The sequence below is a fragment of the Pleurodeles waltl genome, chromosome 9, assembly GCF_031143425.1.
Source record: "Pleurodeles waltl isolate 20211129_DDA chromosome 9, aPleWal1.hap1.20221129, whole genome shotgun sequence".
Classification (NCBI taxonomy): Eukaryota; Metazoa; Chordata; class Amphibia; order Caudata; family Salamandridae; genus Pleurodeles; species Pleurodeles waltl.
The window spans coordinates 328,121,579-328,138,952 of NC_090448.1; positions in this window are offsets into that span (position 1 = coordinate 328,121,579).

The window sequence follows — 17,374 nt, forward strand, 5'->3', positions numbered from 1 at the left end:
AGACTATTGCAGGTAGAATTTGGAGTTTCGGATCCATGGAGTCCTCGTTCCTCGTGGGGTGTATAGAGGTGAGCGTTTTCCGTTCGGGATTCCTGTTTCTGCCGTGTTTTTATCCGCAGTGAATCTGCCCCGGAAAAGGTGGCGGATTGGCCTGTCATAATAGTGTGGGCGGTACATTGTCTCCCGCCTGTCTGTTGGCGGTGACCGCTAAGCTGTTTGTTTGTACCGCCATCGCGGTCGGAGTGGTAAAGTGGCTGTCATTGTTGGCGGTTTCCTCCACGGTCATAATTGCAAAAAATTTACCGCCAGCCTCTTGGCGGTATTACCACCGCTTTAACACGGCCCGCCAGGGTTGTAATGACCACCTGGCAGTAATATTGATTTTACATTTCTTGTCTAGTGCAAATTCTACATTTTATTACATTTATGTTGTTCAAAAAATGTGCAATGCATATGTATCTGATTTGATAGCTTAGAGAAAATGATTAAAGACATATGTGTGGACACATTTGGGATTATTGTGACTTTTTGTGTAAGTGTCCATAAGTATGAAGGTAGCTTGCACCAAATTTGTAAATGTAAATAAAATATACAGGTGTGTTGCTTTAAATGTCGTAAACAACCACTTTACTGTCATATGCAATGCACACCATTAAACTATTGCTTGTAAGTGTGAATTAAAAAGGCATGAGCCCAGAGCTAATGTAAACAGATAATTCAGATGGTAACAGGTAAAAAAGACACTTACCTTCGATTCCAGCGACAACGGGGTTAATTTGCGTCATGTTCAAGAAGCAGCAACAAAGGAAGGACTTGTACGATTGGGTTTATGACAGAAAGTGAAGTAGAAAAAAATAGGTAGGTTTCAAGCTTATATGCCTTCCAATTAGCCAGCTCAGGTGTGGAGGTTTCTCGCCAAAGTTACTTTGGTGGGGACGGCACATGCTGATTGGCCAGACAGAAAAAATGGGTGTTGTCCCGCCGACAGCTGCTTTTGCCTATGGAGCCTTCGATGCGGGTGTACGATTCTGGCAGTGAGGGCCGGTCAACAACAGACTTTTGTCTATGGGCCTGCCAGCATCTAAGTAGAGTGGGCGAACCTCCTTGTCGGAGGATAGATTATCTGAAAGAAAAGAAACGGCAGGACCAAGTCCGCCAAGATCTAATTCAGGCCTTAGGTCTCTACGAAAAAAGTGGGATTGGCTCAGGCAGTCATAATGCTCAGAATGCTGATTTTACGGTATTTGTATTCAAAGCTTAGTGAGAATGTGAACAGGGATAATAAGTAGCTAGGGCCATTGCAGTGTGTGCTGCTTTTGAAGCGTTGGATGATCCGTACAGGTGCTAATAACATTCTTTGATCATATGCCTTGAAGCATAAACTGCTTTTACTTGCCTTTTGACCTCATTATTTGCTCACACTCTGGCTTCTTACTGTAGATAGTCTATTAACAGTGTTAAATGCCCTCAACAAATAAGTAGCAATTGTTAAAGAACTATACACTAGCCAGTGACACTTTCATAATTAATTTCGTTTTCAGACATCATGATTAAGTTGGATGTAACAAGCCACATTTAAAATTAAGCAGTTTGATAAGGCATACAGTAATTCTTAGCTGCAAAAAAGGAAGAGGGTAGGCTTATAAAGTAATGTGATCATTAGTTTTCCAAAAATGCAGCTTTTTTCTGGAGAAGAGGAAATAGAGGACGCTTTTCAGATGGTCACTCACGAACAGCACAATAAAAAGAAATAGTAGATAACAAAACTGTGTTTCTTTAGGTGATAGCCTATGTGACCTTGATTCACCTGCATCTCCTCGGATTTTCATCTTGTTCACAGCATTGGACAGGCTGGTGGGGTTAAAGGCTAAGGTCTCCACAGAGCACTGGTTTTCCAGATTCTTCAGCTCAGGAATTATTACAAGGCGTCTGGGCATCCGCACAAAGTGCTGCAGGCTAAGACGTTTTTGATTCCGCCTGTAGGACAGAGCATCTCCACCTTCAGGGTTGCTCATTGGGCAGATCACAGAAATAATTGAAGCTCTGGCAGTGATACCTACAGAAGTCATAGCCATTGCTGCTATGAAAATCCAAGAATGATTTAGACCTCCACTGCCATTGGCATGCAGAAAAGGTCACTCAAATGGGATTTCTCCGTGTGGTTGTCTATATGCCAGGCAATGTGGAATTCCTAGACCATTGCTCTTTTGAGCTCTACCCTTCACCTTTTATGACCCTTCTCTTCCATCTAGCCATAGACTCAATTTCCACTTCAACCATATAAACATTGCCACCTAAGCTGCAATAATATTTGCATCCTCGTTCTGTGGAATGTTCCTTAACTCACCAAAGGGCTGCAAAACAACTGCAACAATTGAAGCAAACTCTCCGGGATGTGTGTGTGCTCTCGTAGGTAGGGAAAACCCAAACTGTAGTGACGACACATTAATGCTATTACACATTTCACTGTTCACTCGCGATTCAAGCCTAATCATCCATTAACCTTTTTTTAGAATGGATTAATTAAAGGGAAGTATACATTCCTGCTACTGGTTTTGCTTTATAGGTGTCCACTGCCTAGTGATGTCCTATGTTCCTATCTCTCTATAGACCTATTTCAGTTTACAATAATTTGGTACACCCTCTAGACATATTCAGTAGAAAACTGGGGACCCCTGAACAAAACCCCCAGAGACACTAAAGTTTCTCTGGATCACCTTCTAAACATACTTGGCAGGCTGATCTATCTCAGTTCACCAATAGTGAAGGCAGGGTGGAGGATCCTGTTTATCACCCACCTATCATATTAGAGTCCACCTGTTTAAGTAGCCTTTACATGTAAATATCAAGAAATATGATATCACTTGCAAACAGTTGTATGTCACAATATTGCGGTCGAAATATTGAGTTAGAAAAATATTGCATCCCCTACATCAGCTACCACTACATCATGAAGGTAAGTATATATTTACTAATATGAACTAATATGAACTCCACATCTACTTAGCTAGGCTTACCTTTTGATATAGTGGAAAGTTTGAAATATTAGATGCAGTATTTTTGTAGGTCTATATATAAGGCACGGTATGGTTGTACAACAGAGTATGAAACTCCAGAATGCCTTTCTATACCAGGTATACCCTCAAACCAATGAAAGAGTAGATAGAGACAGAAATATATAGAGTGGGAGCATGACAAATCATGTAAATAAACCAACTAGTGCAAAAGGTACAATATATTGATTTAAAGAGATTAATCATGGAACAGGCTTAATAGACTTGCACAAAATGTAATAAACTACATGAAATAGTTTGAAGGATTAGTGAACTGTTTGTCTGGAAGGCAGCATGGGGAACCTCAATGCCCCTGCAGTCACTGGTGGCTCCCCACCTCCAGCAGGAGTCAGCATTGCTCCTCCACAAAGGGAGTGCAAAAAATGTTGCTCCCTGCGTGCAGGAGCAATTTTTTCCTCTATTTTCCTGCTCCTTGAAAAGTTTGCTCCCAGTGGGCGTTGAGCATTTTCCTGCTCCTGCCCGCTGGGAGGGGACTTACTGTTTGCTCTTGTTTGATGGAAGCTTTATATTGCTCCCACTAAGTGAGAGCAAACAGAGGTTTTCCCACCTGCACTAGTGCAAGCAGTGAAACTTCTATGTTCACTTAGCTCCCCTCACTTTGAATAGCACACCCAGACCCTGGAGGATGGGGTCCTGGGCCCAAAGTGTTCCAGGGAAGAGGGGCCACTTTACCCATTTTTTTTAATGGCCAGGGCCCGGGGGTTGGGGTCCCTGGAGCTAAAATCGTCCCAGGAGGGGAGCCATGCGTCCCTTTTCCCATTGTTTACTATCAGCAGGACCTTTGGGGTGGCAGTCCCTGGTGCCATAATCAGTATGGGGAGGTGAGCCACATGTGCCCCCCTCCTCCATATAATAAAATAATATTCCTGCCGAGACCTGTCCCCCCCCCCCCGGGAACAAAATAACAAGGAAACTGTACTTTTCTGAAAAAAATATTGCTGTAAATTTGTGGATTCTCCACAAATTACCAGAAATTAAAAAGAAAATGTTTTTGGGATCCAACCGCCAGGCCTAGGGTGTCAGGGTATTCCTACCTGCCCCCTTCTGTTTGTGGTTTTTTTTTTTTTACTTTTTACTTGGGACTTGGCTGAGTCAAAGTCCCAAGATGGCTGCCACCACCACTTGGTGTGTGGCGGAGGGTTAGGCCCTGGTCTTTTGCCAACCCTCCAAAGGCAGTCAGTCAGGTGGAGGGCACCCAGCCCCCCTCTCTGGGATGATTTCAGACCCAGGGACCCCATCCCCTGTGGCCTGCTATCTTTTTTAGGGAAGAGGGGTACAAGACCCCCTCTTCTCGCTGTATTTGGCCCCGGGGACCCCATCCCCAGGGCCCATCACTTAAATTATGGGGGAAGGGTGCCCACAGCCTCTTCGCCAGGGCAAAATTGGCCCCAGGGAAGCCATTCCCCAGGGCCTGGCAAGTATGTAAAGGGGGAGGGGACATGCAGCACCCCTCCACAGGCCAATATTGACCGCCCCCGTGGCCCCAGCCTCCAGGGCCTGCCCAATAAATGGTGGAGAGGGGCATGCTGCCCCCACCGGGACCACATCTCCCGCGGCCCACCCTATATATTAATGGAGAAGGGGACATGCCGCCCCCCTCCCCAGGCCAATATTAGCCCTACGGACATTAGCCCCTAGGGCCTGGCCAGTATGTACATGGGAAGTGAGCACACAGCCCCACTCTCTGGGCCAATATTGGCCCCGGGGAACCCATCCCCGAGTCCTGCCCAGACACTAAAGGAGGAGAGGGGAATGCAGCCACCTTTGCGGGCCAATATTGGTATGAAGGACCCCATCCCCTGGGACCTTGCCACTACATGGTGGGTGCCACCCACTTGCTGTTTGTTAGAGGCTGTGTAGGAAACCACCTTGCCCCGCGGCCCCAGCCAGCTCCCTGCCTTAATTGAGCAGGCATTGCTCCCACCAGCAGTAGCTTAAAGTGCTGCTCCCCGCAGATGGGAGCAATTTTTTCATCTGTTTCCCTGCCCGCTTCACAGCAGGCATGGAAACAGAGGAAAACTCCACTCCCAGCAGACAAAGGCGCTACCCCACACATAAATAGGGCTCTTCAAAGCCCTGGTTCAGAATACTCTATCAGGCCACAGAAGCTACAAAGCACAACCACACCCACGCCACCCCACCAGAAAGGATACTGCTATGGAAAGAACTCCAGCAACAAAAAAAACATTGGGAGTAGGCTCCAGAGGGCGTCAATGGAAGCTCAATTTGAGCCCAACAGCCATCTTATAGTAAATGTGATCACCACAGATGGGGACCTCAGCCCCCAAGCTTCACTCAGAAGCATATGGGACTCTACAATTAGCATAGGAGCGAGGTCCAGTTAGGGGCAAAGGGACGCTGAGCCCTCTCAAACTAATGGTCACAATCTGCCGATAAGACAAAACAACGTAAAAATCTGGGGGCCAATCCTGCAAACAGGGCCCGAACAAGCACATCAGCACCCTAGGGAGTGGGTCTCTGAACAGAGGTAATGCCTTACTGCTGGTGTCAACTATTCCATAGCTAGTGGAGATACTGCCGGCCTCTACCACGACACACAAACATGCACTCTGACCTCAGGTGGATAATTAGAACAATCAATAGTGCAACAGGCAATCAAAGACATATTCTGCACTGGAGTATGGCTTCACAAGGGAGAAACTCCACTGTACATTTGGGCTAATTGAATGTCAGGCGGTTGGCAAGTAAAGTCACGGACCTAGATTTTCTGTCCTACATTAGATCATTTGACGTAATTCTGTTCGAGGACACCTGGCTGGCCAAAACACTTCATCCTCAGGGCTTCATCTGTTTTTCCTCACCAGCAGTCAAACAATCCCAATGTGATCACCTGAGAGGCGGAATGGCAACCTACCTATCAACAACTTGCACAACCACAGCAGAGGAAGTTTGCCCAACGTCATGGTCTTTAGTTGCAGTCAATACCAGCTTTACTATGGAAGGAAAGAAGGAGGAGGTTATAATTTTCAATGTTTACATCCACCCAAAATGTAAGGAACAAGACTCAAAACATCTTGTGGATCAGTTTTTGATGTGCATGAGCAAACTGGACTCCCCTAACCTCATCCTTTCAGGGGATCTAAACTTACACCTTTTGGGCTCCTCTGAAGACGATGAAGTGACCACACTGGAATATTCCATAACAGATTAGAAATCTTCAAGCTAGAGTAACCAAAACAGCCAGACGTTTATTGGATGATCCGAAGCACATCAGTTTTAGGGCTCTTAATGGAAGATACCTTGAGGACTCTCCACTGGCGAACTTTTTCTACTCTGTAACAACTAGCTCAACACTAGATTAAACTTTTGTCTCCCTCTCATTCTTCCATTGTGCCTCCTTATTCCGGCTAGGGGATAAAGGAGACAGTGATCACCGACCACAGGAGATGCTCCTTCAAGCATCTGCTCTGGACCTGTAATGCGCAGCATAAGTTCTTCTTTCTAGCTTTACAGTCAATTTTAAGAGAATCAGATCCTTGTTAGTAATGACGGGTGAGGTGTTTCAGGCAGCCAAAGGCCTATTACTAGCTCAATAATCCACTGCACGTTGCCCTATTGAAAGGTGGGAAAGCTTCACTACCAACCTAGGAACTTCATTCTCAACTTCAGTCATAGTAAGAACTTATCCAATTCCTAGGGAAAGCAGTTGGATTCCAAGTGCACAGTGGAAACTACTAAAACAACTCAAAAGGGCTATAAACAGCATGCTGAGAGCACTGGGAAACAAACTCATAGACCTACACTTCCATGCACAGCTGAGCCACCAAAGACACACAATCAAAAAACTAAAATGGTCTGTCAGTAGAACTCGCAAAGTTGATCTCTGGGTAAAGCTATTCACCAATACTAAAGCAAAAAACAACCTTCGCTTTTGGGCACGGTAAATAAAATAATGCAACCTTCTTATGGGGGCACAGCACCACACATCTATGAGGAGACCTGGGCATGCTTCCTAAGGTCACATTTTAATCGGCAGCTGGCATCTGCAAATTTGATTGAAGAAGCTGTTCGGTGTATTGATCGATCAAGCAGCAGTGTCCCGTGTCAGCTGTCAATCGCTTGATAAAACCCTGGCTACCCGATTTAACAACAATTGAGTGCCAAATTATGAAATGCAGGAAGGAGGGGACCCGGGTCAAAATAGCATACCGGCAGCTCTCTTCAAGCAATATGCAGAATACTGGACAGCGACCCTGGATCCTTTTTTTCAAGAAGTCATACAATCGGGGTAACTCCTAGCCTCTTGGAAAGGCTTAGTCATCTTCCCAATGTAATAAAAGTGGATAAAAATCTTCACACAAAAACTATCACCTGGTCACACTGATCGACAATGAACCTAAATACTTTTCAGGCATGTTGCTTGAAGAACTGCAAGCCTGGGCATCGGCAAATTCAATCATTCTATTCAATCTAACCGGGTTTTCTAAAAGCACAGACACATCAACCAATATCTTGGCTATGGCAAAGATCATAGATAATGCGAGGACTTCTAAGCAGGCACTCCACTTCTGCTTCATCGATTTTATGGCTGCATTCAACAACATCAGTCGGGCCAGGCTCTGGAGAAAACTGCACCTTTGGTACATTTTGTGGCCACTATTGGACATGCTTATACTACACAGACACCTGGGTGCAGATGAAATTGGGCGTGGACATGCACCTGTCCAGGTGAATTTCAACTACCAAAGGACTAAAACAAGGGTGTGTGCTCGCCCCCATGTAATATAATTTTTACATGGCTGAATTAACACATCAACTTGATGCCTGCAACTCACACGCCCCTAGGTTGGGGGGTAGGGCGCTCTCCAGCTTCTTGTATGCTGATGACGTGGTTTTGGCCAGCCACACCCAGGTGGGTCTTCAAAATCTCCTAAATGCAGTACAGACTTATGCAGTAGATAACTTCCTCGAAGTTAGCCTTGAGAAGACCAAAACAATGACCATCAACTGCAGAAGGAAAATACCCAGAGTCTGAAATCTAGGGAACACTCAAATTAAGACGGCTGCAAATTTTAAGTATCTGGGTATAATTATTGATGAGGGGCGCCAACTTGCCACACAAAAACAAGAGGTCAAAAGAAAAGGGATGCCAATAGCGGTTATATTCAGGAATTTAATCAAAACTGACAGGCCCAACGTGGGAACTGCTTCTCAGGGTGGCCAAAGCCAAAATACTACCAACATTCACTCATGGGTGTGAAGTACTGAGAGGTCGGGATTCTAAAACATTGGACAGTATTCTAGTCAAGACCTACAGAATCATGTTCAGCATCCCAAACTATGCATCAGCTGCATAGCTAGGAGTGTGGCCTAATAAAGCAGTCTCTGGCCAGGCAAGGAGCTTATATAGCTTGCTACCAGAAGATCAGGGATGCCCTCCCCCCAACACTTTGAACCACTTACTCTGGCTGGAGCTGCAACAGAGAGATACATCGTCAGTTAGAACTTTCCTCCAGGGATCACTTGAAAACATTGGGCTGTCCAAGGCTTAGGACATTCCCACCAGTCCTTCAGTCTTCAAGAAACTGGTCTGGCGGACAATTAAAAGCCTCTCACTGGTGGAAGATAAAGCCACATTTGCAGGACGTAGCAATGCTTTGATGATGGTTAATGGCTATCGCACATTAGTTGTGGAAGAATATTTCAGCCAAGGTTATTCTGGAAACACAAAGGAGAAATTCCTGAAATATCGTCTGGGTGTACTACCTTTTATGTTACATCTTCCAGCTTGGCAGAGGGAGCAATTCTCAACCAGTTGTCAACTGTTCATAAACGGTCTGGAGGATCTGCTGCACTTTCTCTGTACTTGTGCAGAACTAGAAGTAGACAGGATTTGTCTACTCAACACAGTTTACCTCACAACTAATTTAAACACAGAGACAGGCAGGCCTGGCCTTCTTCAAACCAGAGGACCCACAGCTGAACTGCAAGCTGGTAAAAGTTTTAGAGACTGTAGAGAAGAAAATGTTAGACGCTTTCTGATCAGCCGCCCTTTCGTTGACAATCAAGGCGGAAGGGGGAGGCACCATACTAGCGACATTCGAACAGATTTCACCAGCAGCGCACTGCTAAATAAATTCCCCCGATAGACACACAGCAATGAAATCTTCCTTTTCTCTGACTTTAGGGACGTATGGCATTTTGCACTTTCTCAAGCCTATACATTAATGTGGAATAAATGCATCCTGTAATATCTTGAGCATTGAGATGCACATTTCCTGCCAGGACATAAGCCCGCCTTCTCTATGCTTCTTTTTAACAAACAAGATAATGCTGCTGAACATGCATTTTTTAATTGTGGTTTTATGGTATTTTATCATTTTTCTATGGTATGTTGTATTGCGCTGGTTTTAATTAACCATGCAAATAAAATTGCTTAGTACACTCCTAGCGTCCGGGAGCATTTTTCCTGCTCCCACCCGCTGAGAGCAGGCTTGCTGTTTGCTATCGCTTTGCAGGAGCTTTCAGATACCTCCTACCAAGCAACAGAAAACAGAGGTTTCCCTTCCCACACAACTGCGGGCAGGGAAACAGCTATGTCCCAGGCGTGGGCACCCTGGGACATAGAAGGCTCCGGCCCTGGAGGGTTGAATTTCTTATGGCCACAAATGGCTCCAGGAGGATGGCCGTCTGCACCCCTTCCTTTTGAGTGTAAACAACCATGCCCCGGGGTGTGGTGGTCCCTGGGGAAAAGACTGCCTTTTGTAGAGGAACCGCTTGGTCCCACTCCCCATTCTTTAAAATAGCTTGGCCCCGGGGATGTAGTGGCCCGGTCCAAGAGGTGAGCCGCATTGTCCCCCTCCCTTTCTAAAAATTGGCATGGCTCTCTGGAGGTGGCAGTCCCCAGGGTTGAAAATGGCCCAGAAGGGGGGCTACACAGCCCCTTCCCCATAACTTTATTTGGTCAAGCCCCTGGGTTGGCGGTCCCCAGGGTCCAAAATGGCCTGGGGGAGGCTTTTGCACGCCTCCCTTGCTCCATTATAAAACAGAATCCACCCGCCAGGACCTGGCCCACCGGGGAGGAAATTAAAAAACAAGCATGGAAGACTGCACTTTTTTGTTAGGAGTTTATGGCGTATGTTTAAAAAGTACTCAACAGTGTGCATGCAGAATCTCCTCATAAACTGCAAACACTGCCTGTTGAGAGGATTCCCTGGACAGGTAGCTTTTTCAAATAACTTTTCCAGGTGGCAGTACAGTGAATTCCTGGACCAGAAATGATGGTCATACAGAGGAGAGGAATAAGGAGGGATGTGGAATGGGCAGGATTATGTGTTACAGCACACATGTACGAAGACTGAAGCTCATTACCTTTGATTCTGTTGAGAGAATCTGCATCAACAGAATTGCACATTGCATAACATAGAGGCCCCATGATTGTTCTGCACGAGTATCAGGTCAGATAATGCCACAACACTTTTAAAGGGAGGAGTCCACCCCAGGCAGGTTTCCCTCTTACCTGAAACAAACTACACCTTAAAAAGTGAAGAGCTTTGGAGTGGTGTTGGGCCTGTCACCCTCTATAAAATGAAGCCCCAGTGAATGCTACCATGGTAGGGAGCACCCACTGCCTTCTGCCCTAGGTGGTCAAACATGTTTTACTGACTTTCAGTGCACCCCAAAGCGCTCCTTGGGAGGAGAAACAGGTGTTTCACAAATCTCAGTCATCCCATTGTAAGTGACTGAGTCACATAGTGAAACAACCTGCAGGGAGATCCCAGTCTGTTTGTACTGAAAGACAGATTGGTGGTTTCAAACCAGAAGCTGATGTTTCTTGTTGCCGCCAAAGTCCTGTCTGAAGCAGTTTCCTTTTATAAGGCTTAGACAGGAAATGCAAAGACAGAATCAGTGTTTCTTTCATATATATGCAGATCATTGTCTGTAATCAAGAGCATAGTCCCAAACATTAAACACATCTCTGTTGTTCTGGATCCAGCTAAATGTCCATAAAAGCATTTTCTACCTCAGCAGAACTTGAAGGAAATTGGGTTTTTAGTTGAGGGGGGTGGAAGACTCACTCACTCAACAACCACAATCCCTGAAATGGTGAGCCATACAAGTCACTAAAGTAACCTGTGCTTAACCATCTGATCCTTTGGCACAAACACAGCTAGGCTTAACTCAGAGGCAATGTGTAAAGTATTTATACAGCACAAAAAACGTCAAAAAGTTAAAACACAATGTACGAAAAACTTCAAACCAATTTAGAACAAAGTATATTTTAATAAATAAAATGGAACCACTACAAATTAAATCAAATCAGTAGAAACACAGTTATGATTTCTTAACGTTTTCGTGACATCTATCACCTCAAAGATTAAAGCATCAACTACGGGTATTTGGGAGCACGAGGCAGGGTCAAAGTAAAAAATTGAGGCCAAGCGCAATAAGCATGTGTCGGCTACAGAAAGCAGATTGGGCACGATCTCTGCTTACCTTCTGAGAAAACATTTTAGGAAAAAGTTCTGGAGAAGCAAGGCAAGGCAGCATGCTGTATCCAGGGGTCATCAATGACTGGGAGCTGCTGGACAAAGTCTTGATGAAGTTGGTGATGATGAAAGGAAAGGCTCTAGGCAGAGAAAGCTAGATTTTCAGGCTGAGGAGGTTGTTGCCGTCAATGGTGGAGCTGGAATTGTTTTTCTGGAGATCGTATTCACCCAACAGGTCTAGTCTGCAGGCTGTAGCTGGAGAGTGCTTCACAAGACCGGATACTGCAGCCGGGTGGTCTCGGTGAAGAGGATTTGCTGTTGCCAAGGAGAACGTAATGATAGCTGCTGCAAAGTCAATCCCACCAGAAATGTGCCTTCGACAGATCAGCTTGAAGGTGGGTCCCCATTCCCTGACCGGTCTGATCCCAGATCTTGGACTCTGGTTGGAGGAGGCAACTCCAGCACCACTCCAAGGCTGCAGGGCACACCACTTGGGAGGTCTCTCTTGTTGTGTCACCCAAATTTGCCTGTGTGTCTTCATACCTGTATAGTGTGCCCTGTAAGGGTTGACACACTATTTATCTATCTTTTACCATATTCTTTAATAAATGTGATTTTTAACAAGTACTTTAACACCACATGGGCATTATTTTTTTCACAGTTTAATTTTTACTTTACTGCTAATCAGGGGCCCCTGTTCCATTATCTTTGGTCCCTAATAATACTTGGTTTTCCCTTGTTTTTTTGCAACAAACATTTCAAAAGTGCCATTTTCAGAGGTGGGGCTTAAAATTAAATTTTACAATTAAGGAGGATTTTAAATTACAATTTATTTGAGTCTAAACAGCATATATCTTGTTCTGCTCCCAATCCAAAGTTACCTCTCAATACAAGTAATACGGTAACTCAGTGCACTACTACAACATGTAAAACTTAAACCCATCTGTGCTTCATTTTAAATACAATCTTCTCTGCCCTAGGGCCCCTAGGGCCCTGTATGAAGCTGGCTTTTTATGCCAGTGTAAGGGCACACCATGCAAAAAGTCCAGACAACCCCTATTTGGTTTACAGGGCTTACTTTACTTATACCAAGTGCTCTATTAGTGGTAGTGTGGTCCAGCATTTTAGGCTTATGAGAAGGAGTTCTAAGTATTTGTTGCACAGAGTCAATAAATGATACACACACTCAAAAAGAAATACAAGAACAATCTATAAAAATAACACAGATTTATATATACTTTTAGACACCAAGATCATCGAAATCAGGTAAGTACTTTTGGAGTTATGAGTTTTGGAAGAAAACAGTAAAAATACCACAGCTGTCAGATTTGATGCCTCAAATGCAGTAATGTTATCCTATGGGAGGAAAAGACATATATTGCAGTACATTTACTTGCAAGTGTATGTTGAAGTGGTACTTTTGGACTAAAGGTGCTGGAGGCCAAGTCGAAAGATCCACCAGCAGTTCAGGTTTACCAGCCCTGGGGTGTCCAGGTGCAGAGGTGCTGGTTGCGTTGATTGCCTTGAGCGCTTCAGCAGTATACTCTAAAGGGACCTGTCAAATCAACATATGCTGCAAAGGGAGACTTGGGGACAAGTCTGGCGGAAACCCAAGGGGGGGCTCGGCTTGCGAGGACTCCTGGGCTAAAAAGACACAGTCAGAAGTCGTGAACCCGGGCTGTGGGACTAGGGTGCAGAGGAGCTTGGCTAGCTGCCTGCTAGCATTGGAGGCTCTCACGGTTCTTGGGTTGACCTGGAGAAGGAGAGAAAACAAGACAGCAGGGCCAGTCAGTGTGGGCCTCATTGGTCCTAAAGTCCCTCATCAGCAGGTCAGCCTTTGCCGCAGTGGTATCCAGACAGGACACTCAACAAGCCTTGGTTGTGGAAAATGCTCCAGTACCCGGGGTATTGGTACAAGGAGGCTCCTGGAGGATCTAGCATCTTGAAACTCACTGGAGAGATGGGGCTGACCTTTTGGAACCACTGTGACCCCCTCCTTGCGAGATGCTCCCTCAGTGGGCCCAATGTCCAGCAAAACGAAGTTCCAGAGAAGTGCGGTCGGTGCCTGCAGATGCAGGGGGATGGCTCCTCTACCCTTAGGGAGATGCCAAGTGGTTGTTGAAGTGCTGGACAGTCCTCAAAGGGTTTGAGAGGATTTGAGAGGTTGCACAGTTTTTGGAAAAGTCGGGCCGGAGCAATTGTTGCGGTACCAGCAGCAAGGCAGGGTTTGGAGCCAAGTTCAAGGTAATTCCTCAGTTCTCGCAGTGACTGCTTTTCTTTGTCCTTCTCCTTCTCACAGGTAGACAACGCTGCTGATCTGGTGTTGAGGGGTCCCCTCAATACTCAATTTAGGAGTGTTAAGGGTAGTAATTAGCTACTTACCCCTAGAGTGACTAAACTCCCTGTATGACCACTTCCTGTGGGGAGTGCGCATAACCTTGACCCAGAGTTCTCTATTTTCACAAAAAACAAGATGGTGAAACCCTTCCTTGGCTGTGCACTTCAGGTAGCCCATCTTAGGGGTTTGGCTAGCCTAGAAGGGCAACAAGACTCCTGAATAGCTCATTTCCCACTCGCTCTGGTGCCAAATGGACCTCAGGGCAGGAGGTGTCATTCCCCAGGTCTGGAGGGAAGCCAGGATCACATATCAAGGGTGGCAGAGGCTTTGAAGTGTCTAACCTTGATATGCTATATTTACCAGCCATTCTGCTGGAAGAGATGTGATCTCCTTCCACCAGAGCAGGCACTGTTTCTGGCTTCTGAGAGTCCAGGCTCTCATATGCAAGGGGGCAGAACCTCATCTGTAGTGGCAGACTGGTTGATACTAGTCAGCTAGCATAGTAAGGCACTACTAGGTTTTCAGGGGACACCTCTAAGATGCCCTCTGGGTGCAGGTCATATTAAATCTGATACTGTCATCAGTACAGATTTATTAAGATGAGGTGTTTGATACTAAACAAAAGGATTTTCAGTGAAGCCATCATGTAGCTGGGTAACTCGTAATGACCAGTGCCCAGTATACGTCCTCAAAATGGCTTCCTGAACACTAGCAACGTCTAGCAATGTGACTAGGCATCACATGGGTACATCAAGTCATGCAGATGTGCCCTCCCATGTAATAAAAGACACCCTGAAACAGGGCTCTAAGGCTTGCTATAAGGGTGAGTTGCATTTAGTACATGGGTATGGGTATTGCACACAGTGTGTGCAATGTTGTATTTTCAAAATGGTTTGCACCATTTCACACATTCTGCACTGGCAGCCTGCATGTTGGGGTCCCTTAGGGTGGGATAATACATGCTGCATCCCTTACAGACCCTCTTTATCATTAATGACCTTGGGCACCATTTACCGGGGAGTTACAGGAGTACTCAAGTCCTTGCCAGTTGGGTTATAACTGTCAATTGTCTTATTTTTAGGGAATGTGCGCTGGCACTTGGGGCCTGGTTATCAGCAACCCAGGACACTACCAAGCAACAATATCAGTACCAGTGAGCAAGAAGTGGGGGTGACCATGTCAAAAGGCACACTTACCTGCAGGCCTACCTTAGGGATGACTTATATGTAATAAAAAGGAAGGTTTAAGCCTAGCAGAAGGTTTTTGTTGATAGGTTGAAATGGCTGTTTAAAACTGTGCTACAAGCTGCAGTGGCAGGCCCGAGATACATTTTAAAGGGCAACTTCAGTGGGTGGCAGGCCCACTGGAAGCATTTAATTTGCAGTTCCTGTATACATATAGGTGGTCATTACGACCTCGGCGGTCTTTTCAAAAGACCGCCGAAGCCGCGGGAGACAGAATACCGCCATTGCCGGCGGTATTTCTGTCTCCCTATTATGACATTTCCGCTGGGCCAGCGGAAATGTCACATCAACATTGCAGCCAGCTCGTAATAGAGCCGGCGGCAATGCTGATGTGCAGCGGGTGCAGTAGCACCCATTGCGCATTTCACTGCCCGAAATTCGGGCAGTGAAATGTGCGACGGGGCTATGCCTGTGGGCTCCTGCACTGCCCATGCCAAGTGCATGGGCAGTGCAGGGGCACCCCAAGTCCCCTTACCGCCGGCCTTTCCATGGCGGTGTGTACCGCCATGGACAGGCCGGCGGTCGGGGACTCATAATCCCCAGGGCAGCGGTGCTGGTACCGCTGCCCTGGAGATTATGACCGCCAGGCGGAATCCTGGCGGGAAAGTGGAGGGGCCGGCGGTATGGCCGTGGCAATTCCGCCACGGTCATAATTGCTGGTGGAACACCGCCAGCCTGTTGGCGGTGTTACCGCCAACATACCGCCGGCCGCCAGGGTCGTAATGACCCCCATAGTACTTTATGTAGTAGGGACTTACAAGTAAGCTAAATATGCAAATTAAGGGTAGGCCAATTTGATCGTATTTTAGGAAGACAACGCAAGCACTTTAGCACTAGTTAGCAGTTGTAACGTGCACATAGTCCCAATGCCAACAAAACCGAATTCAGAAAACAAGAGGGGTGAAGGCGAAAGGGTTAGGGGAATACTGTGCAAAGGATGTTAGGTCTAACAATGATCCTCATGGATTTTACAGTGCCCTGAAACATGTATTTGCAGGTGTTTTTGTCCATCTACATACAACCGTAATCCATCTCCCTCCAAAAATATAACTTGTCCTCAAATCTCCACAAGCGTTAGAAACTAAAGATGCAAGACTAAGGCCCTCATTACAACACTGGCGGTCAGTGATAAAGCGGCTGTACCACCGCCAACAGGCCAGCGGTAAAAAAAAATGGAAACATGACCACTGCGGAAACCGCCAACACAACCAGCCACTTTAACACACCGACCGCAACGGCGTTAGCAACAAACACTGCGGTGGTAACCGCCAACAGCCAGGCAGAAGACAATGTACCACCCAAGGCTTTACAATACGCCTATCCGCCACTTTTTCCGGGGCGATACCAACGCCATCAAAAGTACGGTGGAGACAGAACTCTGAAGGGAATGTGGCTCACCTCTCGGCACTCAAGGAAGAACTACAACGCCACGGAGCCCGAGCTGCACTTTTTTCCAATGCTGGTGTACCTTCTCATACACCAGGAACACAAACGCCAGAAAAGACGACCACAGTGAGTACTGCATCTAGCACACAAGGGAAGGGGGAGGAAAAAGAGAGTGACACACACACACGCAGCACCCCTACCCCCATCCCCAACAACATACACACAAACAGATGCAAAAACATTACATATACACCCCGTAACCCTCTGGAATAACGCAAGGACAAAATGAATGGAGTAAAATGAGTGTAATAGTACAGTGTTAGATATATACGTCCTTAAACAATAAACAGTATTTACAATATATACAAAAGGAGGGACAATGCCCACTCCAAAATGTTCGTGGCCCTCTTGGCCATAACACATAGGCCAAGGCCACACTTGACTCCTGCCTCAATAAGGAGAGAACACTGCAGGGACATCAGGTCAAAAACACACAGGCACCTCAAGGGGATGGGGAATGGGGGGGCACCTCAGCCGGATGATGGTACAACGCCAGTGGCCTGGAGGAGGCTACATGCCCACTGCTTAGTCCTGGGGAGTGAAAAGCCACAGTCTCTCAAGTGGGTAGTTTGCCCACTGCTTGGTCCTGGGGAGTGCAAAGCCACAGTCTCTCAAGTGGGTGACTTGCCCACTGCTTGGTCCTGGGGAGTGCAAAGCCACAGTCTCTCTAGTGGGTGGTTTGCCCACTGCTTGGTCCTGGGGAGTGCAAAGCCACAGTCTCACTAGTGGATGCCTTCTTCCACTGGTTCTGGAGGGGGCCTTGTGCCCAGTGTGCTTTATCCTGGCAAGGAGGGGCAGAGTGGATGCCTTCTTCCACTGGTT